The 12,206-nt window shown below is 54.3% G+C and overlaps 43 non-coding genes across 43 annotated transcripts; all 43 read right to left on the bottom strand.

Moving 5' to 3' along the window:
• Positions 1 to 60: 60 nt before the first annotated feature.
• On the bottom strand, positions 61 to 179 carry LOC132802921 (5S ribosomal RNA). Its single transcript, XR_009638026.1, has one exon. It is a non-coding gene; the product is annotated as a 5S ribosomal RNA (ribosomal RNA).
• Positions 180 to 333: 154 nt separating this feature from the next.
• Positions 334 to 452, bottom strand: LOC132801499 (5S ribosomal RNA). Its single transcript, XR_009636615.1, has one exon. It is a non-coding gene; the product is annotated as a 5S ribosomal RNA (ribosomal RNA).
• Positions 453 to 614: 162 nt separating this feature from the next.
• Positions 615 to 733, bottom strand: LOC132802922 (5S ribosomal RNA). Its single transcript, XR_009638027.1, has one exon. It is a non-coding gene; the product is annotated as a 5S ribosomal RNA (ribosomal RNA).
• Positions 734 to 894: 161 nt separating this feature from the next.
• Positions 895 to 1,013, bottom strand: LOC132802150 (5S ribosomal RNA). Its single transcript, XR_009637274.1, has one exon. It is a non-coding gene; the product is annotated as a 5S ribosomal RNA (ribosomal RNA).
• Positions 1,014 to 1,176: 163 nt separating this feature from the next.
• On the bottom strand, positions 1,177 to 1,295 carry LOC132802923 (5S ribosomal RNA). Its single transcript, XR_009638028.1, has one exon. It is a non-coding gene; the product is annotated as a 5S ribosomal RNA (ribosomal RNA).
• A 189-nt stretch (positions 1,296 to 1,484) lies between these two features.
• LOC132801135 (5S ribosomal RNA) lies at positions 1,485 to 1,603 on the bottom strand. Its single transcript, XR_009636251.1, has one exon. It is a non-coding gene; the product is annotated as a 5S ribosomal RNA (ribosomal RNA).
• A 160-nt stretch (positions 1,604 to 1,763) lies between these two features.
• On the bottom strand, positions 1,764 to 1,882 carry LOC132802924 (5S ribosomal RNA). Its single transcript, XR_009638029.1, has one exon. It is a non-coding gene; the product is annotated as a 5S ribosomal RNA (ribosomal RNA).
• A 162-nt stretch (positions 1,883 to 2,044) lies between these two features.
• On the bottom strand, positions 2,045 to 2,163 carry LOC132802925 (5S ribosomal RNA). The gene has a single exon (XR_009638030.1). It is a non-coding gene; the product is annotated as a 5S ribosomal RNA (ribosomal RNA).
• A 162-nt stretch (positions 2,164 to 2,325) lies between these two features.
• On the bottom strand, positions 2,326 to 2,444 carry LOC132802926 (5S ribosomal RNA). Its single transcript, XR_009638031.1, has one exon. It is a non-coding gene; the product is annotated as a 5S ribosomal RNA (ribosomal RNA).
• A 160-nt stretch (positions 2,445 to 2,604) lies between these two features.
• Positions 2,605 to 2,723, bottom strand: LOC132801136 (5S ribosomal RNA). Its single transcript, XR_009636252.1, has one exon. It is a non-coding gene; the product is annotated as a 5S ribosomal RNA (ribosomal RNA).
• A 161-nt stretch (positions 2,724 to 2,884) lies between these two features.
• LOC132801243 (5S ribosomal RNA) lies at positions 2,885 to 3,003 on the bottom strand. The gene has a single exon (XR_009636359.1). It is a non-coding gene; the product is annotated as a 5S ribosomal RNA (ribosomal RNA).
• A 190-nt stretch (positions 3,004 to 3,193) lies between these two features.
• LOC132802927 (5S ribosomal RNA) lies at positions 3,194 to 3,312 on the bottom strand. Its single transcript, XR_009638032.1, has one exon. It is a non-coding gene; the product is annotated as a 5S ribosomal RNA (ribosomal RNA).
• Positions 3,313 to 3,473: 161 nt separating this feature from the next.
• On the bottom strand, positions 3,474 to 3,592 carry LOC132802929 (5S ribosomal RNA). The gene has a single exon (XR_009638034.1). It is a non-coding gene; the product is annotated as a 5S ribosomal RNA (ribosomal RNA).
• A 162-nt stretch (positions 3,593 to 3,754) lies between these two features.
• Positions 3,755 to 3,873, bottom strand: LOC132801137 (5S ribosomal RNA). Its single transcript, XR_009636253.1, has one exon. It is a non-coding gene; the product is annotated as a 5S ribosomal RNA (ribosomal RNA).
• Positions 3,874 to 4,034: 161 nt separating this feature from the next.
• On the bottom strand, positions 4,035 to 4,153 carry LOC132801269 (5S ribosomal RNA). Its single transcript, XR_009636385.1, has one exon. It is a non-coding gene; the product is annotated as a 5S ribosomal RNA (ribosomal RNA).
• A 190-nt stretch (positions 4,154 to 4,343) lies between these two features.
• LOC132801138 (5S ribosomal RNA) lies at positions 4,344 to 4,462 on the bottom strand. The gene has a single exon (XR_009636254.1). It is a non-coding gene; the product is annotated as a 5S ribosomal RNA (ribosomal RNA).
• Positions 4,463 to 4,622: 160 nt separating this feature from the next.
• LOC132802930 (5S ribosomal RNA) lies at positions 4,623 to 4,741 on the bottom strand. The gene has a single exon (XR_009638035.1). It is a non-coding gene; the product is annotated as a 5S ribosomal RNA (ribosomal RNA).
• Positions 4,742 to 4,903: 162 nt separating this feature from the next.
• LOC132802931 (5S ribosomal RNA) lies at positions 4,904 to 5,022 on the bottom strand. Its single transcript, XR_009638036.1, has one exon. It is a non-coding gene; the product is annotated as a 5S ribosomal RNA (ribosomal RNA).
• Positions 5,023 to 5,184: 162 nt separating this feature from the next.
• LOC132802932 (5S ribosomal RNA) lies at positions 5,185 to 5,303 on the bottom strand. The gene has a single exon (XR_009638037.1). It is a non-coding gene; the product is annotated as a 5S ribosomal RNA (ribosomal RNA).
• Positions 5,304 to 5,465: 162 nt separating this feature from the next.
• Positions 5,466 to 5,584, bottom strand: LOC132802933 (5S ribosomal RNA). Its single transcript, XR_009638038.1, has one exon. It is a non-coding gene; the product is annotated as a 5S ribosomal RNA (ribosomal RNA).
• A 162-nt stretch (positions 5,585 to 5,746) lies between these two features.
• LOC132802934 (5S ribosomal RNA) lies at positions 5,747 to 5,865 on the bottom strand. The gene has a single exon (XR_009638039.1). It is a non-coding gene; the product is annotated as a 5S ribosomal RNA (ribosomal RNA).
• Positions 5,866 to 6,055: 190 nt separating this feature from the next.
• Positions 6,056 to 6,174, bottom strand: LOC132801140 (5S ribosomal RNA). Its single transcript, XR_009636256.1, has one exon. It is a non-coding gene; the product is annotated as a 5S ribosomal RNA (ribosomal RNA).
• A 162-nt stretch (positions 6,175 to 6,336) lies between these two features.
• Positions 6,337 to 6,455, bottom strand: LOC132802935 (5S ribosomal RNA). The gene has a single exon (XR_009638040.1). It is a non-coding gene; the product is annotated as a 5S ribosomal RNA (ribosomal RNA).
• A 162-nt stretch (positions 6,456 to 6,617) lies between these two features.
• Positions 6,618 to 6,736, bottom strand: LOC132802936 (5S ribosomal RNA). The gene has a single exon (XR_009638041.1). It is a non-coding gene; the product is annotated as a 5S ribosomal RNA (ribosomal RNA).
• Positions 6,737 to 6,898: 162 nt separating this feature from the next.
• On the bottom strand, positions 6,899 to 7,017 carry LOC132802937 (5S ribosomal RNA). The gene has a single exon (XR_009638042.1). It is a non-coding gene; the product is annotated as a 5S ribosomal RNA (ribosomal RNA).
• A 160-nt stretch (positions 7,018 to 7,177) lies between these two features.
• LOC132801141 (5S ribosomal RNA) lies at positions 7,178 to 7,296 on the bottom strand. Its single transcript, XR_009636257.1, has one exon. It is a non-coding gene; the product is annotated as a 5S ribosomal RNA (ribosomal RNA).
• Positions 7,297 to 7,458: 162 nt separating this feature from the next.
• LOC132802021 (5S ribosomal RNA) lies at positions 7,459 to 7,577 on the bottom strand. Its single transcript, XR_009637142.1, has one exon. It is a non-coding gene; the product is annotated as a 5S ribosomal RNA (ribosomal RNA).
• A 160-nt stretch (positions 7,578 to 7,737) lies between these two features.
• Positions 7,738 to 7,856, bottom strand: LOC132801142 (5S ribosomal RNA). The gene has a single exon (XR_009636258.1). It is a non-coding gene; the product is annotated as a 5S ribosomal RNA (ribosomal RNA).
• Positions 7,857 to 8,018: 162 nt separating this feature from the next.
• LOC132802938 (5S ribosomal RNA) lies at positions 8,019 to 8,137 on the bottom strand. The gene has a single exon (XR_009638043.1). It is a non-coding gene; the product is annotated as a 5S ribosomal RNA (ribosomal RNA).
• Positions 8,138 to 8,299: 162 nt separating this feature from the next.
• Positions 8,300 to 8,418, bottom strand: LOC132802940 (5S ribosomal RNA). The gene has a single exon (XR_009638045.1). It is a non-coding gene; the product is annotated as a 5S ribosomal RNA (ribosomal RNA).
• Positions 8,419 to 8,578: 160 nt separating this feature from the next.
• On the bottom strand, positions 8,579 to 8,697 carry LOC132801337 (5S ribosomal RNA). Its single transcript, XR_009636453.1, has one exon. It is a non-coding gene; the product is annotated as a 5S ribosomal RNA (ribosomal RNA).
• Positions 8,698 to 8,858: 161 nt separating this feature from the next.
• LOC132802022 (5S ribosomal RNA) lies at positions 8,859 to 8,977 on the bottom strand. The gene has a single exon (XR_009637143.1). It is a non-coding gene; the product is annotated as a 5S ribosomal RNA (ribosomal RNA).
• A 160-nt stretch (positions 8,978 to 9,137) lies between these two features.
• Positions 9,138 to 9,256, bottom strand: LOC132802178 (5S ribosomal RNA). Its single transcript, XR_009637302.1, has one exon. It is a non-coding gene; the product is annotated as a 5S ribosomal RNA (ribosomal RNA).
• A 162-nt stretch (positions 9,257 to 9,418) lies between these two features.
• On the bottom strand, positions 9,419 to 9,537 carry LOC132802026 (5S ribosomal RNA). Its single transcript, XR_009637147.1, has one exon. It is a non-coding gene; the product is annotated as a 5S ribosomal RNA (ribosomal RNA).
• A 161-nt stretch (positions 9,538 to 9,698) lies between these two features.
• LOC132802941 (5S ribosomal RNA) lies at positions 9,699 to 9,817 on the bottom strand. The gene has a single exon (XR_009638046.1). It is a non-coding gene; the product is annotated as a 5S ribosomal RNA (ribosomal RNA).
• Positions 9,818 to 9,978: 161 nt separating this feature from the next.
• On the bottom strand, positions 9,979 to 10,097 carry LOC132801842 (5S ribosomal RNA). The gene has a single exon (XR_009636963.1). It is a non-coding gene; the product is annotated as a 5S ribosomal RNA (ribosomal RNA).
• A 162-nt stretch (positions 10,098 to 10,259) lies between these two features.
• LOC132801972 (5S ribosomal RNA) lies at positions 10,260 to 10,378 on the bottom strand. Its single transcript, XR_009637093.1, has one exon. It is a non-coding gene; the product is annotated as a 5S ribosomal RNA (ribosomal RNA).
• A 160-nt stretch (positions 10,379 to 10,538) lies between these two features.
• On the bottom strand, positions 10,539 to 10,657 carry LOC132801143 (5S ribosomal RNA). The gene has a single exon (XR_009636259.1). It is a non-coding gene; the product is annotated as a 5S ribosomal RNA (ribosomal RNA).
• Positions 10,658 to 10,818: 161 nt separating this feature from the next.
• LOC132802023 (5S ribosomal RNA) lies at positions 10,819 to 10,937 on the bottom strand. Its single transcript, XR_009637144.1, has one exon. It is a non-coding gene; the product is annotated as a 5S ribosomal RNA (ribosomal RNA).
• A 161-nt stretch (positions 10,938 to 11,098) lies between these two features.
• LOC132802179 (5S ribosomal RNA) lies at positions 11,099 to 11,217 on the bottom strand. The gene has a single exon (XR_009637303.1). It is a non-coding gene; the product is annotated as a 5S ribosomal RNA (ribosomal RNA).
• A 162-nt stretch (positions 11,218 to 11,379) lies between these two features.
• On the bottom strand, positions 11,380 to 11,498 carry LOC132801782 (5S ribosomal RNA). The gene has a single exon (XR_009636903.1). It is a non-coding gene; the product is annotated as a 5S ribosomal RNA (ribosomal RNA).
• A 160-nt stretch (positions 11,499 to 11,658) lies between these two features.
• LOC132802942 (5S ribosomal RNA) lies at positions 11,659 to 11,777 on the bottom strand. The gene has a single exon (XR_009638047.1). It is a non-coding gene; the product is annotated as a 5S ribosomal RNA (ribosomal RNA).
• Positions 11,778 to 11,938: 161 nt separating this feature from the next.
• Positions 11,939 to 12,057, bottom strand: LOC132802943 (5S ribosomal RNA). The gene has a single exon (XR_009638048.1). It is a non-coding gene; the product is annotated as a 5S ribosomal RNA (ribosomal RNA).
• Between the last annotated feature and the right edge of the window lie 149 nt (positions 12,058 to 12,206).

Below are 12,206 nucleotides of genomic sequence, written 5' to 3' on the forward strand. Positions count from 1 at the left end.
AAAAGGGAAACTCCGAGGGTGAAAGGCGCGGGGAAAGAGAGGAAAAAAAAAAAAAAAAAAGGGGTGCAACACGAGGACTTCCCAGGAGGTCACCCATCCTAGTACTACTCTCGCCCAAGCACGCTTAACTTCGGAGTTCTGATGGGATCCGGTGCATTAGTGCTGGTATGATCGCACCCGACATGGTTATGCTAAAGAATGGATATAAGGAAAAGAAGCAGCGCAGCAGGTCCGCATGCGTTCGGCGCGATCCGGGCGAGTTCCCTCGGTCGGGCCGGGAGAAAAGGGAAACTCCGAGGGTGAAAGGCGTGGGGAAAGAGAGGAAAAAAAAAAAGGGTGCAACACGAGGACTTCCCAGGAGGTCACCCATCCTAGTACTACTCTCGCCCAAGCACGCTTAACTTCGGAGTTCTGATGGGATCCGGTACATTAGTGCTGGTATGATCGCACCCGACATGGTGATGCTAAAGAATGGATATAAGGAAAAGAAGCAGCGCAGCAGGTCCGCATGCGTTCGGCGCGATCCGGGCGAGTTCCCTCGGTCGGGCCGGGAGAAAAGGGAAACTCCGAGGGTGAAAGGCGCGGGGAAAGAGAGGAAAAAAAAAAAAAAAAAAGGGGTGCAACACGAGGACTTCCCAGGAGGTCACCCATCCTAGTACTACTCTCGCCCAAGCACGCTTAACTTCGGAGTTCTGATGGGATCCGGTGCATTAGTGCTGGTATGATCGCACCCGACATGGTGATGCTAAAGAATGGATATAAGGAAAAGAAGCAGCGCAGCAGGTCCGCATGCGTTCGGCGCGATCCGGGCGAGTTCCCTCGGTCGGGCCGGGAGAAAAGGGAAACTCCGAGGGTGAAAGGCGCGGGGAAAGAGAGGAAAAAAAAAAAAAAAAAGGGGTGCAACACGAGGACTTCCCAGGAGGTCACCCATCCTAGTACTACTCTCCCCCAAGCACGCTTACCTTCGGAGTTCTGATGGGATCCGGTGCATTAGTGCTGGTATGATCGCACCCGACATGGTGATGCTAAAGAATGGATATAAGGAAAAGAAGCAGCGCAGCAGGTCCGCATGCGTTCGGCGCGATGCGGGCGAGTTCCCTCGGTCGGGCCGGGAGAAAAGGGAAACTCCGAGGGTGAAAGGCGCGGGGAAAGAGAGGAAAAAAAAAAAAAAAAAAAGGGGTGCAACACGAGGACTTCCCAGGAGGTCACCCATCCTAGTACTACTCTCGCCCAAGCACGCTTAACTTCGGAGTTCTGATGGGATCCGGTGCATTAGTGCTGGTATGATCGCACCCGACATGGTGATGCTAAAGAATGGATATAAGGAAAAGAAGCAGCGCAGCAGGTCCGCATGCGTTCGGCGCGATCCGGGCAGCGGCATCGATGCACCGGCCCACCGAGCGAGTTCCCTCGGTCGGGCCGGGAGAAAAGGGAAACTCCGAGGGTGAAAGGCGCGGGGAAAGAGAGGAAAAAAAAAAAAAAAAAGGGTGCAACACGAGGACTTCCCAGGAGGTCACCCATCCTAGTACTACTCTCGCCCAAGCACGCTTAACTTCGGAGTTCTGATGGGATCCGGTGCATTAGTGCTGGTATGATCGCACCCGACATGGTGATGCTAAAGAATGGATATAAGGAAAAGAAGCAGCGCAGCAGGTCCGCATGCGTTCGGCGCGATCCGGGCGAGTTCCCTCGGTCGGGCCGGGAGAAAAGGGAAACTCCGAGGGTGAAAGGCGCGGGGAAAGAGAGGAAAAAAAAAAAAAAATGGGGTGCAACACGAGGACTTCCCAGGAGGTCACCCATCCTAGTACTACTCTCGCCCAAGCACGCTTAACTTCGGAGTTCTGATGGGATCCGGTGCATTAGTGCTGGTATGATCGCACCCGACATGGTGATGCTAAAGAATGGATATAAGGAAAAGAAGCAGCGCAGCAGGTCCGCATGCGTTCGGCGCGATCCGGGCGAGTTCCCTCGGTCGGGCCGGGAGAAAAGGGAAACTCCGAGGGTGAAAGGCGCGGGGAAAGAGAGGAAAAAAAAAAAAAAAAAAGGGGTGCAACACGAGGACTTCCCAGGAGGTCACCCATCCTAGTACTACTCTCGCCCAAGCACGCTTAACTTCGGAGTTCTGATGGGATCCGGTGCATTAGTGCTGGTATGATCGCACCCGACATGGTGATGCTAAAGAATGGATATAAGGAAAAGAAGCAGCGCAGCAGGTCCGCATGCGTTCGGCGCGATCCGGGCGAGTTCCCTCGGTCGGGCCGGGAGAAAAGGGAAACTCCGAGGGTGAAAGGCGCGGGGAAAGAGAGGAAAAAAAAAAAAAAAAAAGGGGTGCAACACGAGGACTTCCCAGGAGGTCACCCATCCTAGTACTACTCTCGCCCAAGCACGCTTAACTTCGGAGTTCTGATGGGATCCGGTGCATTAGTGCTGGTATGATCGCACCCGACATGGTGATGCTAAAGAATGGATATAAGGAAAAGAAGCAGCGCAGCAGGTCCGCATGCGTTCGGCGCGATCCGGGCGAGTTCCCTCGGTCGGGCCGGGAGAAAAGGGAAACTCCGAGGGTGAACGGCGCGGGGAAAGAGAGGAAAAAAAAAAAAAAAAAGGGTGCAACACGAGGACTTCCCAGGAGGTCACCCATCCTAGTACTACTCTCGCCCAAGCACGCTTAACTTCGGAGTTCTGATGGGATCCGGTGCATTAGTGCTGGTATGATCGCACCCGACATGGTGATGCTAAAGAATGGATATAAGGAAAAGAAGCAGCGCAGCAGGTCCGCATGCGTTCGGCGCGATCCGGGCGAGTTCCCTCGGTCGGGCCGGGAGAAAAGGGAAACTCCGAGGGTGAAAGGCGCGGGGAAAGAGAGGAAAAAAAAAAAAAAAAAGGGGTGCAACACGAGGACTTCCCAAGAGGTCACCCATCCTAGTACTACTCTCGCCCAAGCACGCTTAACTTCGGAGTTCTGATGGGATCCGGTGCATTAGTGCTGGTATGATCGCACCCGACATGGTGATGCTAAAGAATGGATATAAGGAAAAGAAGCAGCGCAGCAGGTCCGCATGCGTTCGGCGCGATCCGGGCAGCGGCATCGATGCACCGGCCCACCGAGCGAGTTCCCTCGGTCGGGCCGGGAGAAAAGGGAAACTCCGAGGGTGAACGGCGCGGGGAAAGAGAGGAAAAAAAAAAAAAAAAAGGGGTGCAACACGAGGACTTCCCAGGAGGTCACCCATCCTAGTACTACTCTCGCCCAAGCACGCTTAACTTCGGAGTTCTGATGGGATCCGGTGCATTAGTGCTGGTATGATCGCACCCGACATGGTGATGCTAAAGAATGGATATAAGGAAAAGAAGCAGCGCAGCAGGTCCGCATGCGTTCGGCGCGATCCGGGCGAGTTCCCTCGGTCGGGCCGGGAGAAAAGGGAAACTCCGAGGGTGAAAGGCGCGGGGAAAGAGAGGAAAAAAAAAAAAAAAAAGGGGTGCAACACGAGGACTTCCCAGGAGGTCACCCATCCTAGTACTACTCTCGCCCAAGCACGCTTAACTTCGGAGTTCTGATGGGATCCGGTGCATTAGTGCTGGTATGATCGCACCCGACATGGTGATGCTAAAGAATGGATATAAGGAAAAGAAGCAGCGCAGCAGGTCCGCATGCGTTCGGCGGGATCCGGGCGAGTTCCCTCGGTCGGGCCGGGAGAAAAGGGAAACTTCGAGGGTGAAAGGCGCGGGGAAAGAGAGGAAAAAAAAAAACAAAAAAAGGGTGCAACACGAGGACTTCCCAGGAGGTCACCCATCCTAGTACTACTCTCGCCCAAGCACGCTTAACTTCGGAGTTCTGATGGGATCCGGTGCATTAGTGCTGGTATGATCGCACCCGACATGGTGATGCTAAAGAATGGATATAAGGAAAAGAAGCAGCGCAGCAGGTCCGCATGCGTTCGGCGCGATCCGGGCGAGTTCCCTCGGTCGGGCCGGGAGAAAAGGGAAACTCCGAGGGTGAAAGGCGCGGGGAAAGAGAGGAAAAAAAAAAAAAAAAAGGGGTGCAACACGAGGACTTCCCAGGAGGTCACCCATCCTAGTACTACTCTCGCCCAAGCACGCTTAACTTCGGAGTTCTAATGGGATCCGGTGCATTAGTGCTGGTATGATCGCACCCGACATGGTGATGCTAAAGAATGGATATAAGGAAAAGAAGCAGCGCAGCAGGTCCGCATGCGTTCGGCGCGATCCGGGCAGCGGCATCGATGCACCGGCCCACCGAGCGAGTTCCCTCGGTCGGGCCGGGAGAAAAGGGAAACTCCGAGGGTGAAAGGCGCGGGGAAAGAGAGGAAAAAAAAAAAAAAAAAAGGGTGCAACACGAGGACTTCCCAGGAGGTCACCCATCCTAGTACTACTCTCGCCCAAGCACGCTTAACTTCGGAGTTCTGATGGGATCCGGTGCATTAGTGCTGGTATGATCGCACCCGACATGGTGATGCTAAAGAATGGATATAAGGAAAAGAAGCAGCGCAGCAGGTCCGCATGCGTTCGGCGCGATCCGGGCGAGTTCCCTCGGTCGGGCCGGGAGAAAAGGGAAACTCCGAGGGTGAAAGGCGCGGGGAAAGAGAGGAAAAAAAAAAAAAAATGGGGTGCAACACGAGGACTTCCCAGGAGGTCACCCATCCTAGTACTACTCTCGCCCAAGCACGCTTAACTTCGGAGTTCTGATGGGATCCGGTGCATTAGTGCTGGTATGATCGCACCCGACATGGTGATGCTAAAGAATGGATATAAGGAAAAGAAGCAGCGCAGCAGGTCCGCATGCGTTCGGCGCGATCCGGGCGAGTTCCCTCGGTCGGGCCGGGAGAAAAGGGAAACTCCGAGGGTGAAAGGCGCGGGGAAAGAGAGGAAAAAAAAAAAAAAAAAAGGGGTGCAACACGAGGACTTCCCAGGAGGTCACCCATCCTAGTACTACTCTCGCCCAAGCACGCTTAACTTCGGAGTTCTGATGGGATCCGGTGCATTAGTGCTGGTATGATCGCACCCGACATGGTGATGCTAAAGAATGGATATAAGGAAAAGAAGCAGCGCAGCAGGTCCGCATGCGTTCGGCGCGATCCGGGCGAGTTCCCTCGGTCGGGCCGGGAGAAAAGGGAAACTCCGAGGGTGAATGGCGCGGGGAAAGAGAGGAAAAAAAAAAAAAAAAAAGGGGTGCAACACGAGGACTTCCCAGGAGGTCACCCATCCTAGTACTACTCTCGCCCAAGCACGCTTAACTTCGGAGTTCTGATGGGATCCGGTGCATTAGTGCTGGTATGATCGCACCCGACATGGTGATGCTAAAGAATGGATATAAGGAAAAGAAGCAGCGCAGCAGGTCCGCATGCGTTCGGCGCGATCCGGGCGAGTTCCCTCGGTCGGGCCGGGAGAAAAGGGAAACTCCGAGGGTGAAAGGCGCGGGGAAAGAGAGGAAAAAAAAAAAAAAAAAAGGGGTGCAACACGAGGACTTCCCAGGAGGTCACCCATCCTAGTACTACTCTCGCCCAAGCACGCTTAACTTCGGAGTTCTGATGGGATCCGGTGCATTAGTGCTGGTATGATCGCACCCGACATGGTGATGCTAAAGAATGGATATAAGGAAAAGAAGCAGCGCAGCAGGTCCGCATGCGTTCGGCGCGATCCGGGCGAGTTCCCTCGGTCGGGCCGGGAGAAAAGGGAAACTCCGAGGGTGAAAGGCGCGGGGAAAGAGAGGAAAAAAAAAAAAAAAAAAGGGGTGCAACACGAGGACTTCCCAGGAGGTCACCCATCCTAGTACTACTCTCGCCCAAGCACGCTTAACTTCGGAGTTCTGATGGGATCCGGTGCATTAGTGCTGGTATGATCGCACCCGACATGGTGATGCTAAAGAATGGATATAAGGAAAAGAAGCAGCGCAGCAGGTCCGCATGCGTTCGGCGCGATCCGGGCAGCGGCATCGATGCACCGGCCCACCGAGCGAGTTCCCTCGGTCGGGCCGGGAGAAAAGGGAAACTCCGAGGGTGAAAGGCGCGGGGAAAGAGAGGAAAAAAAAAAAAAAAAAAGGGTGCAACACGAGGACTTCCCAGGAGGTCACCCATCCTAGTACTACTCTCGCCCAAGCACGCTTAACTTCGGAGTTCTGATGGGATCCGGTGCATTAGTGCTGGTATGATCGCACCCGACATGGTGATGCTAAAGAATGGATATAAGGAAAAGAAGCAGCGCAGCAGGTACGCATGCGTTCGGCGCGATCCGGGCGAGTTCCCTCGGTCGGGCCGGGAGAAAAGGGAAACTCCGAGGGTGAAAGGCGCGGGGAAAGAGAGGAAAAAAAAAAAAAAAAAAGGGGTGCAACACGAGGACTTCCCAGGAGGTCACCCATCCTAGTACTACTCTCGCCCAAGCACGCTTAACTTCGGAGTTCTGATGGGATCCGGTGCATTAGTGCTGGTATGATCGCACCCGACATGGTGATGCTAAAGAATGGATATAAGGAAAAGAAGCAGCGCAGCAGGTCCGCATGCGTTCGGCGCGATCCGGGCGAGTTCCCTCGGTCGGGCCGGGAGAAAAGGGAAACTCCGAGGGTGAAAGGCGCGGGGAAAGAGAGGAAAAAAAAAAAAAAAAAAGGGGTGCAACACGAGGACTTCCCAGGAGGTCACCCATCCTAGTACTACTCTCGCCCAAGCACGCTTAACTTCGGAGTTCTGATGGGATCCGGTGCATTAGTGCTGGTATGATCGCACCCGACATGGTGATGCTAAAGAATGGATATAAGGAAAAGAAGCAGCGCAGCAGGTCCGCATGCGTTCGGCGTGATCCGGGCGAGTTCCCTCGGTCGGGCCGGGAGAAAAGGGAAACTCCGAGGGTGAAAGGCGCGGGGAAAGAGAGGAAAAAAAAAAAAAAAAAAGGGGTGCAACACGAGGACTTCCCAGGAGGTCACCCATCCTAGTACTACTCTCGCCCAAGCACGCTTAACTTCGGAGTTCTGATGGGATCCGGTGCATTAGTGCTGGTATGATCGCACCCGACATGGTGATGCTAAAGAATGGATATAAGGAAAAGAAGCAGCGCAGCAGGTCCGCATGCGTTCGGCGCGATCCGGGCGAGTTCCCTCGGTCGGGCCGGGAGAAAAGGGAAACTCCGAGGGTGAACGGCGCGGGGAAAGAGAGGAAAAAAAAAAAAAAAAAGGGTGCAACACGAGGACTTCCCAGGAGGTCACCCATCCTAGTACTACTCTCGCCCAAGCACGCTTAACTTCGGAGTTCTGATGGGATCCGGTGCATTAGTGCTGGTATGATCGCACCCGACATGGTGATGCTAAAGAATGGATATAAGGAAAAGAAGCAGCGCAGCAGGTCCGCATGCGTTCGGCGCGATCCGGGCGAGTTCCCTCGGTCGGGCCGGGAGAAAAGGGAAACTCCGAGGGTGAAAGGCGCGGGGAAAGAGAGGAAAAAAAAAAAAAAAAAAGGGGTGCAACACGAGGACTTCCCAAGAGGTCACCCATCCTAGTACTACTGTCGCCCAAGCACGCTTAACTTCGGAGTTCTGATGGGATCCGGTGCATTAGTGCTGGTATGATCGCACCCGACATGGTGATGCTAAAGAATGGATATAAGGAAAAGAAGCAGCGCAGCAGGTCCGCATGCGTTCGGCGCGATCCGGGCGAGTTCCCTCGGTCGGGCCGGGAGAAAAGGGAAACTCCGAGGGTGAAAGGCGCGGGGAAAGAGAGGAAAAAAAAAAAAAAAAAGGGTGCAACACGAGGACTTCCCAGGAGGTCACCCATCCTAGTACTACTCTCGCCCAAGCACGCTTAACTTCGGAGTTCTGATGGGATCCGGTGCATTAGTGCTGGTATGATCGCACCCGACATGGTGATGCTAAAGAATGGATATAAGGAAAAGAAGCAGCGCAGCAGGTCCGCATGCGTTCGGCGCGATCCGGGCGAGTTCCCTCGGTCGGGCCGGGAGAAAAGGGAAACTCCGAGGGTGAAAGGCGCGGGGAAAGAGAGGAAAAAAAAAAAAAAAAAAGGGGTGCAACACGAGGACTTCCCAGGAGGTCACCCATCCTAGTACTACTCTCGCCCAAGCACGCTTAACTTCGGAGTTCTGATGGGATCCGGTGCATTAGTGCTGGTATGATCGCACCCGACATGGTGATGCTAAAGAATGGATATAAGGAAAAGAAGCAGCGCAGCAGGTCCGCATGCGTTCGGCGCGATCCGGGCGAGTTCCCTCGGTCGGGCCGGGAGAAAAGGGAAACTCCGAGGGTGAAAGGCGCGGGGAAAGAGAGGAAAAAAAAAAAAAAAAAAGGGGTGCAACACGAGGACTTCCCAGGAGGTCACCCATCCTAGTACTACTCTCGCCCAAGCACGCTTAACTTCGGAGTTCTGATGGGATCCGGTGCATTAGTGCTGGTATGATCGCACCCGACATGGTGATGCTAAAGAATGGATATAAGGAAAAGAAGCAGCGCAGCAGGTCCGCATGCGTTCGGCGCGATCCGGGCGAGTTCCCTCGGTCGGGCCGGGAGAAAAGGGAAACTCCGAGGGTGAACGGCGCGGGGAAAGAGAGGAAAAAAAAAAAAAAAAAGGGTGCAACACGAGGACTTCCCAGGAGGTCACCCATCCTAGTACTACTCTCGCCCAAGCACGCTTAGCTTCGGAGTTCTGATGGGATCCGGTGCATTAGTGCTGGTATGATCGCACCCGACATGGTGATGCTAAAGAATGGATATAAGGAAAAGAAGCAGCGCAGCAGGTCCGCATGCGTTCGGCGCGATCCGGGCGAGTTCCCTCGGTCGGGCCGGGAGAAAAGGGAAACTCCGAGGGTGAAAGGCGCGGGGAAAGAGAGGAAAAAAAAAAAAAAAAAGGGGTGCAACACGAGGACTTCCCAAGAGGTCACCCATCCTAGTACTACTGTCGCCCAAGCACGCTTAACTTCGGAGTTCTGATGGGATCCGGTGCATTAGTGCTGGTATGATCGCACCCGACATGGTGATGCTAAAGAATGGATATAAGGAAAAGAAGCAGCGCAGCAGGTCCGCATGCGTTCGGCGCGATCCGGGCGAGTTCCCTCGGTCGGGCCGGGAGAAAAGGGAAACTCCGAGGGTGAAAGGCGCGGGGAAAGAGAGGAAAAAAAAAAAAAAAAAGGGTGCAACACGAGGACTTCCCAGGAGGTCACCCATCCTATTACTACTCTCGCCCAAGCACGCATAACTTCGGAGTTCTGATGGGATCCGGTGCATTAGTGCTGGTATGATCGCACCCGACATGGTGATGCTAAAGAATGGATATAAGGAAAAGAAGCAGCGCAGCAGGTCCGCATGCGTTCGGCGCGATCCGGGCGAGTTCCCTCGGTCGGGCCGGGAGAAAAGGGAAACTCCGAGGGTGAACGGCGCGGGGAAAGAGAGGAAAAAAAAAAAAAAAAAAGGGGTGCAACACGAGGACTCCCCAGGAGGTCACCCATCCTAGTACTACTCTCGCCCAAGCACGCTTAACTTCGGAGTTCTGATGGGATCCGGTGCATTAGTGCTGGTATGATCGCATCCGACATGGTGATGCTAAAGAATGGATATAAGGAAAAGAAGCAGCGCAGCAGGTCCGCATGCGTTCGGCGGGATCCGGGCGAGTTCCCTCGGTCGGGCCGGGAGAAAAGGGAAACTCCGAGGGTGAAAGGCGCGGGGAAAGAGAGGAAAAAAAAAAAAAAAAAGGGGTGCAACACGAGGACTTCCCAGGAGGTCACCCATCCTAGTACTACTCTCGCCCAAGCACGCTTAACTTCGGAGTTCTGATGGGATCCGGTGCATTAGTGCTGGTATGATCGCACCCGACATGGTGATGCTAAAGAATGGATATAAGGAAAAGAAGCAGCGCAGCAGGTCCGCATGCGTTCGGCGCGATCCGGGCGAGTTCCCTCGGTCGGGCCGGGAGAAAAGGGAAACTCCGAGGGTGAAAGGCGCGGGGAAAGAGAGGAAAAAAAAAAAAAAAAAAGGGTGCAACACGAGGACTTCCCAGGAGGTCACCCATCCTAGTACTACTCTCGCCCAAGCACGCATAACTTCGGAGTTCTGATGGGATCCGGTGCATTAGTGCTGGTATGATCGCACCCGACATGGTGATGCTAAAGAATGGATATAAGGAAAAGAAGCAGCGCAGCAGGTCCGCATGCGTTCGGCGGGATCCGAGCGAGTTCCCTCGGTCGGGCCGGGAGAAAAGGGAAACTCCGAGGGTGAAAGGCGCGGGGAAAGAGAGGAAAAAAAAAAAAAAAAAAGGGGTGCAACACGAGGACTTCCCAGGAGGTCACCCATCCTAGTACTACTGTCGCCCAAGCACGCTTAACTTCGGAGTTCTGATGGGATCCGGTGCATTAGTGCTGGTATGATCGCACCCGACATGGTGATGCTAAAGAATGGATATAAGGAAAAGAAGCAGCGCAGCAGGTCCGCATGCGTTCGGCGCGATCCGGGCGAGTTCCCTCGGTCGGGCCGGGAGAAAAGGGAAACTCCGAGGGTGAACGGCGCGGGGAAAGAGAGGAAAAAAAAAAAAAAAAAGGGTGCAACACGAGGACTTCCCAGGAGGTCACCCATCCTAGTACTACTCTCGCCCAAGCACGCTTAACTTCGGAGTTCTGATGGGATCCGGTGCATTAGTGCTGGTATGATCGCACCCGACATGGTGATGCTAAAGAATGGATATAAGGAAAAGAAGCAGCGCAGCAGGTCCGCATGCGTTCGGCGCGATCCGGGCGAGTTCCCTCGGTCGGGCCGGGAGAAAAGGGAAACTCCGAGGGTGAAAGGCGCGGGGAAAGAGAGGAAAAAAAAAAAAAAAAAGGGGTGCAACACGAGGACTTCCCAAGAGGTCACCCATCCTAGTACTACTGTCGCCCAAGCACGCTTAACTTCGGAGTTCTGATGGGATCCGGTGCATTAGTGCTGGTATGATCGCACCCGACATGGTGATGCTAAAGAATGGATATAAGGAAAAGAAGCAGCGCAGCAGGTCCGCATGCGTTCGGCGCGATCCGGGCGAGTTCCCTCGGTCGGGCCGGGAGAAAAGGGAAACTCCGAGGGTGAAAGGCGCGGGGAAAGAGAGGAAAAAAAAAAAAAAAAAAGGGTGCAACACGAGGACTTCCCAGGAGGTCACCCATCCTATTACTACTCTCGCCCAAGCACGCATAACTTCGGAGTTCTGATGGGATCCGGTGCATTAGTGCTGGTATGATCGCACCCGACATGGTGATGCTAAAGAATGGATATAAGGAAAAGAAGCAGCGCAGCAGGTCCGCATGCGTTCGGCGCGATCCGGGCGAGTTCCCTCGGTCGGGCCGGGAGAAAAGGGAAACTCCGAGGGTGAACGGCGCGGGGAAAGAGAGGAAAAAAAAAAAAAAAAAAGGGGTGCAACACGAGGACTCCCCAGGAGGTCACCCATCCTAGTACTACTCTCGCCCAAGCACGCTTAACTTCGGAGTTCTGATGGGATCCGGTGCATTAGTGCTGGTATGATCGCACCCGACATGGTGATGCTAAAGAATGGATATAAGGAAAAGAAGCAGCGCAGCAGGTCCGCATGCGTTCGGCGGGATCCGGGCGAGTTCCCTCGGTCGGGCCGGGAGAAAAGGGAAACTCCGAGGGTGAAAGGCGCGGGGAAAGAGAGGAAAAAAAAAAAAAAAAGGGGTGCAACACGAGGACTTCCCAGGAGGTCACCCATCCTAGTACTACTCTCGCCCAAGCACGCTTAACTTCGGAGTTCTGATGGGATCCGGTGCATTAGTGCTGGTATGATCGCACCCGACATGGTGATGCTAAAGAATGGATATAAGGAAAAGAAGCAGCGCAGCAGGTCCGCATGCGTTCGGCGCGATCCGGGCGAGTTCCCTCGGTCGGGCCGGGAGAAAAGGGAAACTCCGAGGGTGAAAGGCGCGGGGAAAGAGAGGAAAAAAAAAAAAAAAAAGGGGTGCAACACGAGGACTTCCCAGGAGGTCACCCATCCTAGTACTACTCTCGCCCAAGCACGCTTAACTTCGGAGTTCTGATGGGATCCGGTGCATTAGTGCTGGTATGATCGCACCCGACATGGTGATGCTAAAGAATGGATATAAGGAAAAGAAGCAGCGCAGCAGGTCCGCATGCGTTCGGCGCGATCCGGGCAGCGACATCGATGCACCGGCCCACCGAGCGAGTTCCCTCGGTCGGGCCGGGAGAAAAGGGAAACTCCGAGG

The sequence above is a fragment of the Ziziphus jujuba genome, chromosome 2 (assembly GCF_031755915.1).
Source record: "Ziziphus jujuba cultivar Dongzao chromosome 2, ASM3175591v1".
In the NCBI taxonomy this organism is placed as follows: domain Eukaryota; kingdom Viridiplantae; phylum Streptophyta; class Magnoliopsida; order Rosales; family Rhamnaceae; genus Ziziphus; species Ziziphus jujuba.